The following is a 12,067-nucleotide window of genomic DNA, read 5'->3' on the forward strand; positions in this document are numbered from 1 at the left end:
GGGTGGGGCCTGTGCGCGGCGGTTTCTCCTCAGCGCCCCGCGGGCGGGGAGGGAAAAGGGAATATCGGGGAAAAAGCGGGGATCTGCCGGGGGAAAGCGGGGCTCTGCCGGCGTGTGTGAGGGCAGCTGCCCCGTTACCTTCCGGGAGCACGCCCCGAACGCGGCGAGGCGGGGGGGAAGGCGTCCCTTTCCTGCGGAAGGCCTGCTGAAATGGCGGCGGGAAAGCGTCCTCCTCGGTCCCGAGTCCGGCCCTCACCGCGCCCCGGGTCGGCCGGGGTGGGAGGGGGTGGCTGGTGGTCTGGCCTGGCTGCTGTTCCCGGTGGAAAGGGACCCCTGGGTGACTCAAAGTGCCCAGATAAAGGTCCTAAAGGGCGGATGGTGGCCTGAAAGCGGTTGTGTGTTTATTATAGATCGGAGCACGCGCCTCAGAAACATGGGGTGCCTGTAGATGCTTCGAGTGGGTAGAGCGAGGCTCCGGAGAGATACACCTCGTCTCCCCGAGACGTGTCTGCTCGGGCTGTAGAGCGCACATCCCGAGGAAAGGCCCGGCTCACGAAGATGTTAACAACGAGTTAGTTACCTGGGAATTGTCCTGGAGGAGATCGGAACGGCATTCACTTCAGGAAGCAGGGCCATGTCATGGTGTGTATTTTACATTTGATAGAAAATAGAAGGAAGGTCTGTCGGTGCTACTTGAAGTGTTTTCTAAACGAAGAGACAGAAATAAGGAACTCTCCATTAACATAAAGAGAAAGGCTCTCACTTCTGAGAAGCTGAAATGCGTTATTCCTGGACCCTTGTTTTCAATACGTTCACAGAGCTTTTCTTTTGTAGTCCGCGGGGACAAGCGTGGCTGGTATGCAGCAGGATTCCATAGCTAAGGGTTTGAGAATTAGTAGAATATTTGAATTGTGGTATAGCCCACTAATGGATGAACTATATTATTAGATATTTCATTAACTGAATGACTCTACTGACAAGAACTGCCTAATTGTCTTTCTTCCAGGATATGGGGTGCCACAAGGATAGGACAAGCTCCCAACACATTAGAATAATAAATCTAAAATGCATTAGTGGAAAATATCAAATAGTAAAGTAAAACCACTTGAAAGTAAAATGTTTTATATCTTGGTTATTTTTTTAAATGACCTAAGTTTGTACACAAAGGGCAGCATTGAGAGAACAAGCAGTGACCATTAAAATTACAAACATTTAATTTATAATGTGCTGGTTTTAGGGGCTCATGGCTTTTTTAAAACTCATGATTTTGTCTGAAATTGTAATGGCTGATCTAATTGAAAACAATGCTGTTGTTGGTACTGTTGTGGATCTGGTGAAGGCCTATCGGGTTAGTTTGAGGGAGAAGAAAACAGTCTTTTCTTTTAGTTAAAAAAATCCCACAGCCTTTTTCATTTTTGAAAAATCAGGAGGTCAAAAAATCTCATGCTTGGCAACAGAAGTCTTATGAGGCATATGCCTCATGTGAAAGCCAAGTTGTACTTTATTTCAGATCTGAGAGGACAAAGAGACTTTGTGCACTGCCCTGCATATTTGAGGACAGTTGCAGCAAAAGATCAAGATTCAACATTGGCGCCACGGCGGTGCCGCCCAGCCTCAGATTTTCCATAGCTTTCAGTTTGAGCTGGAGCACCTGAGGAGCCCCAGCAGTGACAAATGTGGCCAAGTAGCACCTAATGGCTTTTCTGCCAGCTGTGTTAGCCCCTTTTCTTGTCTTGGGGTAGTCAAGCCTGGTTTTAGAGCAAATGTTATTATATCAGAGCAAACCTAGCATTGTTGTCTTATGAATCTGGGCAAACCTGTCCGGGTTATTTTGGATCCATGCTCCCAGTTCACTTGGCTAATAGTGAGAGTGCCGTGTCGCTGAGAGACATCTTTGAAAGAATTGGGTATTTGGTATGATCCCAGCTGCTTTGAGTGTGCTGCTGTGCATGATTGACTGTAAACATTTCTGGCAACATACACAAAATTTCCAAACGAAGATCAGCTTTATTATAATGCAGGCTGCTGTTATGCAGTCCATACCCTTCAGCTGACCACTAATGCTACTCTTTGACCTGAAATTCAAGAGCACATTTTCAGTGTCTTTCTCGATGTTTAAACTCAGCTCATTTTTGTGTTATTTCGGTGCCATTATCTGCTCTATTTCCAGTCCTGTGTGCTTAGTCTTATCAACTATAGAGCTAGTATATTGTTTATAATAGAAATCCAAGGTATCTTCCTTCTGCACCAGTAAAACTGATAAAAATGTAAACTCTGTTTTCTCACGTTGTGATCTTAAGCATAACAGTGTGACAGGTCAGCTCTGTTTATGAGGTGTTCACCATCTTCAGCTGAAGCCTTTTTCCCTTCAGTTCTAATGTATGTGTTCTGGCAGTGCAGGGCTAGCTGTAGTCTTTTTCCTTTGCAGGGGACTGTTGCACGGAGGAGGAGTATAAGCCGTTCTGAGGCTGACAGCATCACATGCAGAAGCGTTCATTTGCGCATCACATGAAGTATGATTTCAAGACAAACCACCACTGTATAATATCTACCTACCTGCATAATACTGTATAATTATTTCCAGTACACTTAGTATCATGTATAATTACTTCCAGTACACGTAAGATGAAAAAAAGCTTTGTTAAACACACAGGCAGTACTTTGGATGATGTTATTAGTTTAGCTCTGTACCAATATCCCCAGCCCCAAGACTTGAGTAGTTTCTCTGGACGGTCCAAAGGAAAATCTTCTGGATTCAACTTGGAAAAAAAAAAAGTTTGCTAGAAAAGCATTTTGTGGAGAAATATCTCCTCCCGAAAAACATCTTTTACCTAAACTTAGCAACATGGAACTTTACTAAGAGTAGACTCCATCCAAATTCCGCTTGAACCCTCCCTTTGCTGCAACAAGGTCTGTTTTATAACTAGGCCACTTTATTATTTCTTTATCTCTTGAATAGCTGCTTTTCAGTCCCGTTAGGGACTGTTCCGTGTTCCTGAAGCAGTATCCACCAATCACAAAGCAAATTAGCATTTATTTGGGAAATGTGACCAGGGAGTGTGACTTTAGGAGATTTTCAATCTGTTGTGGCTTTTTTGTTGTTTTTGTTTGTTTTTTAACTTTGTGTTCAGTTGAAGCAATTAGAATAATTGCTCTAATTAAATTGTATGTCCAGTTAACCAAATACTAGCTTTTTGGTTTTTGTTCTCCTCCCTGCTCCATTTTAAAACAGAAACTTAATGGAGAAGCCTTGCCTTCTATGAAAAGGAATACAAATTGTCTGCATCAAGTTGTAAAAAGGAAACATTTTTTACAGAGATGGAACAATTGTTTCCAGGTGAGATTCAGCTATTTGTTTACGATAGTGTTGATGCAGCATGACAACACCCAGAAATGTCTGTCCTAGGAAACAAAAATATTTTAAGAAATAAAGATGTACTGAAGTTACAAAATCATAGGGGATCTTACTGATCCTTGCCTTGAAAACCATTAGAAAGCCATCAGCTGTTAGAATTTAGATGAAGATCAGTAAGGATCTGGAAGTGCTTTACAATTGGAATAGTCGAGGGAAAAGGCCCGTGTACTTTTAAGTTAGAGACAGTAAGTTGCTGGGAGGAGAATATATGGCATGGCACCTGCAACAGTGAGGAGCTGCCCTTAAGGTTCACATGTTCCTGCCTTCTTCCACAGAGGATAAGTTGCTTCGTCTTTTGTGTATCTGCAAAGCTACTCAAATCAGCTGCCACTAAATCTAAATAGAGTAGCTTGACACTTTGAGAATATGCCCACTGGGAGAGATGAAAGATGTGTAGACTCATGGGTGAGACCGCACCCACGGAATCCTTTCTTTTACTGGCTGTCATTAGAAGTAAAAAGTACATGTCTTGTGATGAGCCTGTTATTACAAGGAAGAAAGAAAGGTTTGTTTTTCTTCATGAATCACCTGTGAAAATTTTTAAAGCGGCATTGTTTGAGGTGATTGTCAAGGTGACGTTGCTGAATATTGTGTTATTCTCTGAATAAAATGAAAAGCCTTCAGATAGAAGAATCCACTTTCAAAGTTTTGGAATGGTATGTTTGGTAGAAAAAAAAAATCATTGTCTTTTTTTTGATCAAATTTTTATGCTTCAGGGTCTATAATTTATGATGTGCACCTGTGTCCAGTATAATTGACTCTGGAGCAGCAGATGTGATAACTGCTTGCTTTTGAGCGAGGAGGCCTCCAGGCATTTCCTGAGGCACTGGAGAGATTTGTGCTCAGACAATTATTTCTTGATGCAGAAACTCTTGCTGACTAGCAACTTGGATTAAATAATCTGTTTGGGGGGAGAGTGGAGTACTGACACTGAAAAGATTCAAGTGAAGGCTCTTCTGAAGGATCTTCAAGTGAAGCTCTTCGTGCTCTGCAGTTATAATGCTGATTCCTCTCCAAGCTAAATTCTCAATTAGTGTATGAAAGACACTGTTGTGACTTCTCAGTATTGCTTTAAAACTTCTTTTTCTTACAGTCACCTGATATGTGAAAATGACTGTAGTAGGATTAAGTTCTGTCATGAGTCTGAGTGGTGCATTTCTAGGTTTTGGGGGGGGGATTTCTCATTCATACAAATGGTTTTGAGGGCTGGAGTTTTTTATGTTAAAAGTGAAAATCATCATATTTTTTCATCACTTTGGTCTGTACCAGCATGTTCCTTTTGCAAAGAACTTGAATTTCTAGTTTCTTAGTAGCCCACATATTCTTTTGCAGTGACTGTGCACAATACATGATTATGGTGCCTTGACTGAGTCCAGCATATCTAATCATGTCATGAATGCTGCTGGTGGTAATAGCAGAGGTTGTAGTGTGTGAGTTACTCTGTATGCAAACTGCTGAGCTGCGATCTCTCAGAGCAGTAGTGGTGACTGATGCCCGTTGCATCCTGTTCACCTTTTCTCCTGCCACTACCTGTTCCCTTGGGGATGCCCTTTCCTACTAATTTACCTGTCACTGTGTCCTAATCTCTGCTAAAGAGGCTCTTCTTTGGTGATGCCCACAAGATACAAAGTACTTCCAAAGAAATTAAGAACTTCCAACTTATTTCCCAGTTTATCTTCTTTCCAGCATCTTCTAAACTGGAGAGTCTATATTATAGGATTATCTTTATATTCTTTTCTACAGGCTGACCTAAATGTTTTTTTCTTGGATAACAACTGTATAATATAAAATAAAAGGATGCCAGGTGCTCAGTAACAAAGCAGAAGACCGACACCTTCTCATCCTCTCTGCATGCCAAGTTGTCTTGTTTAACACATCATTTCATTCATCATGAGTATCAGAAGCAGAAAATTCCTTTTTAGGCGTAAGGAGAAACAATAGAGGCATGACCTGACATAGGGGATGTGTGCTAAGTCCTTCCAAAGACTTTGTTGACAGCTAAGCTTTACAAAGGACTCAATTTGGACATGTGTGTGGCTTAATAAAGCGACTGAATTCCTTGATTACTTGGATTCCCACCACAGGCAGGAATGTAGGTCTGTGCACATTTCTTGCACTGAAAGAGGATACACCAAGAAGTCCTAACTCCACGATCAACTCCTGAAAACAACTCACAAACCCCCAAATACTAGTTGAATATTAGTTGGAGCATTCAAAAGTTAGTTGAAAAGCAGAATAAATAATTCATATTTTTCTCTTTGGTAACTTCCTCATCTTTCTTGCCATACACAAACTGTAGCATATTTTTTTTTTATATAGAGAAGTTTAGCAGCTAAGAATAAAGTACTGATCCATAGTGAAAAAAAAAGCAGAATTCTGAAGTAAGATGCATTAGTAGCAGCTCTAACCTTGGTTTTAACACCAATTTTCAGCCTCAAGTGTTTTCCAGACTAGGAAGTAAAGGCAGAGCCAGTGACCTGCTGTGCCAGGCCACCGAGGGGCAGAGGGGCCGTAGCACCAGGCTGTGCTCCTGCCTTGGGGTGGGCCATGGCAGGTGGCCTGGGCTCAGTGATCCCACTTGGAGGCATGTTCCTCTGCCAGGCAGCAACCTAGAGCCACAAGCTTTTCCCATCCTGGGAGCAGTTTGATCTGTCCTTATGTTGTGAAGTCTCCCTGCCAGAGAAGGCACACACCTGAGAGGTGTACCCACATATATTCAGGTGAGGTCCAACTTTAGATACTAAAAAAACACCACAGTATTAAATCTGCAAAGCTGGAAATATCACAAATTTCCCATGACAGGATCTGTTCCACCCCACCTTTGTGTATTTGTTCATTGCCTGGCAGCCTTTTGTGTGTTGCAGTTCTGTCTCCTTTCATCATTCAATATTGTTACTGCAGTGTAAGTTATGGTGGATTGCTTCCTGGTGGGAGTACTCAAAATTTACAAGATTGCTCATTCTGTAGGCTTTTGGTCGTGTAACAATGAAGCAAATGGGAATAATCCTCTTGCATTTTAAATGGCCATACATACAGGTGTTTGTACCTTAGATAAAACAGCAGCAGGAAACAACCTTCAGGAAGAAAATGAGATAGCAGAGTAGGATTTGATAAGGTAAGAGTTTTTCAAAAACTATAGTGAGAGCTTTCTAAGCCCCTAAGTAAGTCCAGAGTCTCAAAACCCGATCTGATTTGACTACTTAATCTTTTTGTCAATTTGAAGCAGGGATGGTCACAAAAAGATTACATATAAGTTTTCTTCTATTGATTTTTGTCCAAAGTACTAAGTCCCAGATGGTAACTTAGCTCAAGAACTGCATCTAATTAGAAAGACTGAGGCAGTCAGCAAATACCCTTTGGTATTTTTCTAATAACCAGGACATCATTTTCCTTAAAGACTAACCCACTCTTCATGTGGCAAGAAAAATAATAACTTGCAGGCTTTTATATAAGAGTAATTTTTTTATACTTAGAGTATAAGAGTATAAAAGAGTAATTTTTATATACTTAGCAACGGCCATTATGAAACTATTGAAAAGCAATCTCAAACTTCTCTTGAGCACCATACCTTAGTTCCTCTGGCTCTTGATAGCTAGTGGAGACTAATCTATTTGCAGACATAATATTACACCAAAGTATTTTTTTCAGTAATATAGTGAAAAAACAGGATATGTTAAGTAGCAGGAGTGGAGAAATTAGTCCACTAGTAATCACACACTGAATAGTCTCCAGAGATCAATTATGCCTTCCTCAGTTGCAAGTTTACCTCCAAATCTTTAATTACAAAGTATTTTCATCTCATCTACTTCATATTGTATATTGTGTGTAATCTACTTTATATGAAAATATAAAGGTCTACTGAAAACTTGAAAATTATTGGAAATGCATTCTCCTTGTCTCTGTGATGAAACTGGTTGTTTGGTGATTTTCTAAAGGGTTTAGATAGAGATGAGTGCCAAATCAAAATAGTAAGAAGAAACCTTGAGAAAGGAGAACATTGAGAGAAACTCAGCATTTGCTATAACATACTCTTTGTAGGTAACTGTTATCACCATTCATACCTCCCAGGTGTTTCCACCAGACAAGTACCTCTCAGGGTCTCTCTTCCAGAGGGAAGTTAGAAATGTTTTGGAGACTCCATTTCAAAGAGAAGTCAAACAGAACATACTGAAAATGCCTCTTCTGAAACTTCTCTAAGTGGATTAATTGATACAGTTTTAAGAGTTGGCCTAGTACTTAGAGTTATAGCACTTTTTATTATCTTGTTATTTACAGCATCTCTGAGGAACTGGCAAGTGGTCTAGTGTACAGGTAGACAAGCTGAGGAGCAGAGATGTCAAGCTGCTTTGGGTGGGATCCAGGATGCTTAATTTAAGTACCTAGAATTAATTACTGCTTACCTTAACTGTAGGGCTGCAACTCCAGGGGTTGATCCAGTTATCTTACAGTAAAAGCCTCAGTCTCCCGTAAAGTCTGCCACAAAATTACTGCATAAGAAAGAGTAGTGACAGCCTGCCGTGGACACCGGCAGTGGAGGGTGACGAGCCTGCCTGCAAGGAGAGGCAGCCTGCGGACCGCAGAGCACTCGGAGGCAGGGCACACAGCTTCCCTCGCCGCTGTGCCCCGTCGCCGTGCCCCTTCCAGCAGGGACCCCCAGGCAGTGAATTGGGAAGTGGTTCTGCAGACAGGGTTTCTCATCCTGCTCTCTCCCGTCCCCTCTGCTTGCATCTGCGTAGCTAACAGGAGCCAGGAACTGGTTAGTGACATCCCTGGCCTATGCCAGCCTTTGAGCACTCATGAAACTGCATCCTTGGTGGGCTGTAACTCAGAAAGGAGTTTAAGACAGAAGCACCAGTGACTGGGAAGTGCAGGGGAGAGCACCGGGTCAAAAAGAGGACTGTTGAAAAGGTCAGGACTACTGAGGGCCCTGTTGCTCCAAGCTGTACATTCCCTGGCAAACCCCTGACATGGGACTCGGGAGCACTGGTGACCTACTGATCTCCCTGTGCAGAAGGTCAGAGGAGCGGGTAGATGAAGTGTGTACTGTGCCCTCACCCCTTCTCAGACTGGTCCCTTTGGGAGTGTTGACAAGCAATATTCTCCTGGCCATTCAACAGCTGATACTAAGGCCATGATCATAAAATAATAAAGATCTGCAAAAAGCTTTTAAAATAGTGCTACACCTCTATGTAATTGAGTCTGTGTTTATAAGCTTGCTTTGTGGAAGGTACAAGTTTCCGTTGTTTATATACCCTGTTTCAGCTCAGGCTCTGTAATATATAAATGCCTTTTGTGTGGCATTCAGGAAAATTTTTACCTGAAGTATGAAGAAATAGTTAAAGCTGAGCAGGTGAGGTAAGAGTTGGAACCCAAACTGTGGTTCGCATTACTAAATCCCCGAAGGCTCCATTGTTCTAGTATTTGAGGTTTATAGAAAATAACTGCCTGGTTTCTCTCCTGTGCCTGTAAATGATTATATGCCTCACATTTCTAACCCTTGCTAATACTGCCAGTAACAGTAATACAGCATCCATGTGGTAACCCAGTTTTTCACATCCATATCTTCTTTAATCTTTGTCCAAATCCCCATTTCTGCCAAAGAATGCATCAGGCACCAAGATAAGACTTGGGGAAATGTAACCCTTGTCCCAAATAACCTGTAATGTACTGTAATGTTTTATCACGAGAACTGTACTTTGCACAGTTGTGTAAAGAAGCAACCATCCGCCTGCCAAACCCGTAGTGCACCCACGCTCCGTGGCGCTGACACCAGGATTCTCGGGTTTTGCCCATGGGATTAGCCACTGCCAGCTGGTTCTTTCCAAAACTAGGGTCGTAGAGTAGCAACACCAAGGCAGCATTGCTGGCAGGGTTTGTGCCCTGCATGGATCCATGCACGGTGCATAGGGGCAGAGAAGGCTGCAAGGTTCACTCAGCAAAGGCTGTTCTAGCTGTATAGCAGCAGAGCTAGAAGGAAGAACAGCACATACAGCCAAAAGACTCCATGTTCAAAATAATTCGGTCTAATGCTATTTATTTTCTTCTTGGCTTTGATACGGCAATTATGGTACCTTATAACCTCCCTTTTAGTGTATGCATGTATGGATCATCCCATGAGAAACCTTTGTTCTTCTCAAATTTCTCATGACTCCAGTTCCACCAGTCTGGTCTAATCTTCCTTTACATAAGAGCTGTATAATTCTGTGGCACTCCACCAAGGGAAAGGCTTTAACTAAATCATGAAATAGTTCTTCAAAATCCCAAGTAGAAACCTGTTTATTACTATATGTAACAGAAGATTAAACTTATTAATAAGTCTAAGCATGTTCCAGGCATCTCAAGAGTAAACCACGCTGTTAGCTAGCTCAGTAAATACTAGCAAAGCTGAAATGCCAGTTTGCAAATAGACCAACTATGTCAAAAAAAGAAACGTTGGCCTTCCATTGGGTAGTTCAGGTATTCAAATAATTTTACATCCCACTTGTATCTTTCTTTGGCAGCTTGTATTCCTGGATAGAGCTTCAGGTCCTGAAGAATGGGTGGAATATGAGCTCAATAGCTCTGCTTTCTCCCTGTGAGAAAGCGTGTTGTGTGAGGAACAGCTCTGCCGGCTGCTGTCTCACTGCTGCTCCCACACACTGCGTAAACACTGCTCTTGGAAGTACCCATGGACCGTGGGCTGCAAGGGGCTTTGGTGGTGTTACCACATTTGTTTCTGTCATGGTTTAAGCCCAGCCAGTAACAAAGCACCACGAAGCCGCTCGCTCACTCCTTCCCCCCTGGCGCCAGTGGGATGAGGAGAAAACATAAAGAAACACTCGTGGGTCAAGATAAGGACAGGGAGGGATCACTCACCACTTATGGTCACAAGCAAAAGACATGCTCAACTTGGGGGAAAAAAAAACAAAAATCAATTTAATTTGTTACCAATCGAATCAGAGGAGGAAAATGAGAAATAAACCCAAATCTTAAAACACCTTCCCCCCACCCCTCTCTCCTTCCCAGCTCAACCCCACTCCCAGTTTTCTCTCCCTCCTCCCCCTGGCGGCGCAGGGGGACGGGGAATGGGGGTTGGGGTCAGTTCCTCACCCCTTGTCTCTGCCGCTCCTTCCTCCTCAGGGGGAGGACTCCTCACTCGGCCCCTGCTCCACCGGGGGGTCCCTCCCACGGGAGACAGTCCTCTATGAACTTCTCAGGCATGCATCCTTTCTGCGGGCAGCAGTTCTTCACGAACAGCTCCACCGGGGGTCCCTTCCCTGGGCTGCAGTCCTCCAGGCACAGCCTGCTCCAGCGTGGGCTCCCCCCCTGGAGTCCCGGCCATCTTGGGGGGCATCCGTCCCCCTGCTCCGGCGTGGGCTCCTCTCTCCCCGGGCTGCAGGTGGGCATCTGCTCCCCCGCTCCCCTCCGTGGGCTGGGGGGGGACAGCCTGCCGTCTGGTCTCCCCACGGGCTGCAGGGGCATCCCCTCCTCCCCCGCTCCTCCTCCCCTCCTTCCTCACTCCCCTCGGGATCTGCACAGGGGTTCCTCTCCCATTCCGATCCCCTCCCTCACTGCAGGTTTTTTCCCCTTCTGAACTCTCTTCTCCCAGAGGCGCTACCCCCGTCACTGACGGGCTCGGCCTGGGCCAGCGGCGGGTCCGACTCGGAGCCGGGGAAGCTTCTGGCAGCTTCTCACAGGAGACACCCCTGCACCCCTCCCCCGCTACCAAAACCCCAACACACAAACCCAAAACAGCTTCTGGGACTGTGTTGTAGAAAGCAAGACACGGTCCTGAATGACCAAGGAGGTTGTGTGGAAGTGAGGGCCAGGTTCTCAAAGGCAAAGATGCTACAACTAGGAAGACATGCATAGCTCTCAAGGGACAGCTGAGTGCTTTGGAAACACCTCAGTAGATGCCACTGTACATTTTAGGCCTCTAAACACATTTAATATCTGGTCTCCAAGGTTGTTTTCTCTTGGAGTTCTTTATGCTCACCATATATCACATTATTTTTCAATCCTCTGAGCCAGGCTATATAAGTACTGACACGCTGCAGATGGCTGTTAAGACAAGTTTACGGGGCATGTAACAAAGAATTAAAGTGTCTGCAGTGAAGCTGCCACAGGTGAAGTTACACGTTTGGGCTTGAGATGGTCTAACAGCTCATTTCCATGTAAAGAAAGAAGTTCTGTGCCCTTCTCCCTGTTCTCCTCCTGCCTTGGCCCTCCTCCTGTCATGTACACTGGCTTGTGTTTTCTGACCCTGCACCAAGCCAATTCAGTTTACTGCAATCAAGAAGAATATTAAACTGGAAAAAAGGTGAACTGTTTGTGATGGCATATGGAGTTGACTCAAAGCGTGAACATACTGAAGAGCACCAAAGCTAATGCAAAGGATGGGATAGGATTGTGTGCCTGTGTCTGGGTCTAGGGAAAGGAAGAGGAAGAAAAAGAAACAAGATCTTTATAGCAGTGGCAAGCTGGTTAATCCGCTTTGTGGTGAAGTGCCACTACCCTGAATAACAAACGAACAAGTTCCATTCATGCGCAGTCCACCTTCAGCATCATCCTGCATATACATGTTATTTGTATTTGTCATTATGGATTTGTCTTTCACAGAGTGAGTATAAGTGGGTAAAGCTGGGACTGCAATATGACAGATTATCCATTGAG

General features: G+C 43.9%; 1 long non-coding RNA gene across 1 annotated transcript; it reads left to right on the forward strand.

Moving 5' to 3' along the window:
- The first annotated feature begins 103 nt into the window (after window positions 1-103).
- Window positions 104-3,320, forward strand: LOC104827828. The gene is made up of 3 exons (XR_773956.1): window positions 104-642; window positions 2,429-2,513; window positions 3,233-3,320. It is a non-coding gene; the product is annotated as an uncharacterized LOC104827828 (long non-coding RNA).
- The last annotated feature ends 8,747 nt before the right edge of the window (window positions 3,321-12,067 follow it).

This window comes from Haliaeetus leucocephalus, unplaced genomic scaffold, assembly GCF_000737465.1.
Source record: "Haliaeetus leucocephalus isolate CR32 unplaced genomic scaffold, Haliaeetus_leucocephalus-4.0 Scaffold141, whole genome shotgun sequence".
Taxonomy (NCBI): Eukaryota; Metazoa; Chordata; class Aves; order Accipitriformes; family Accipitridae; genus Haliaeetus; species Haliaeetus leucocephalus.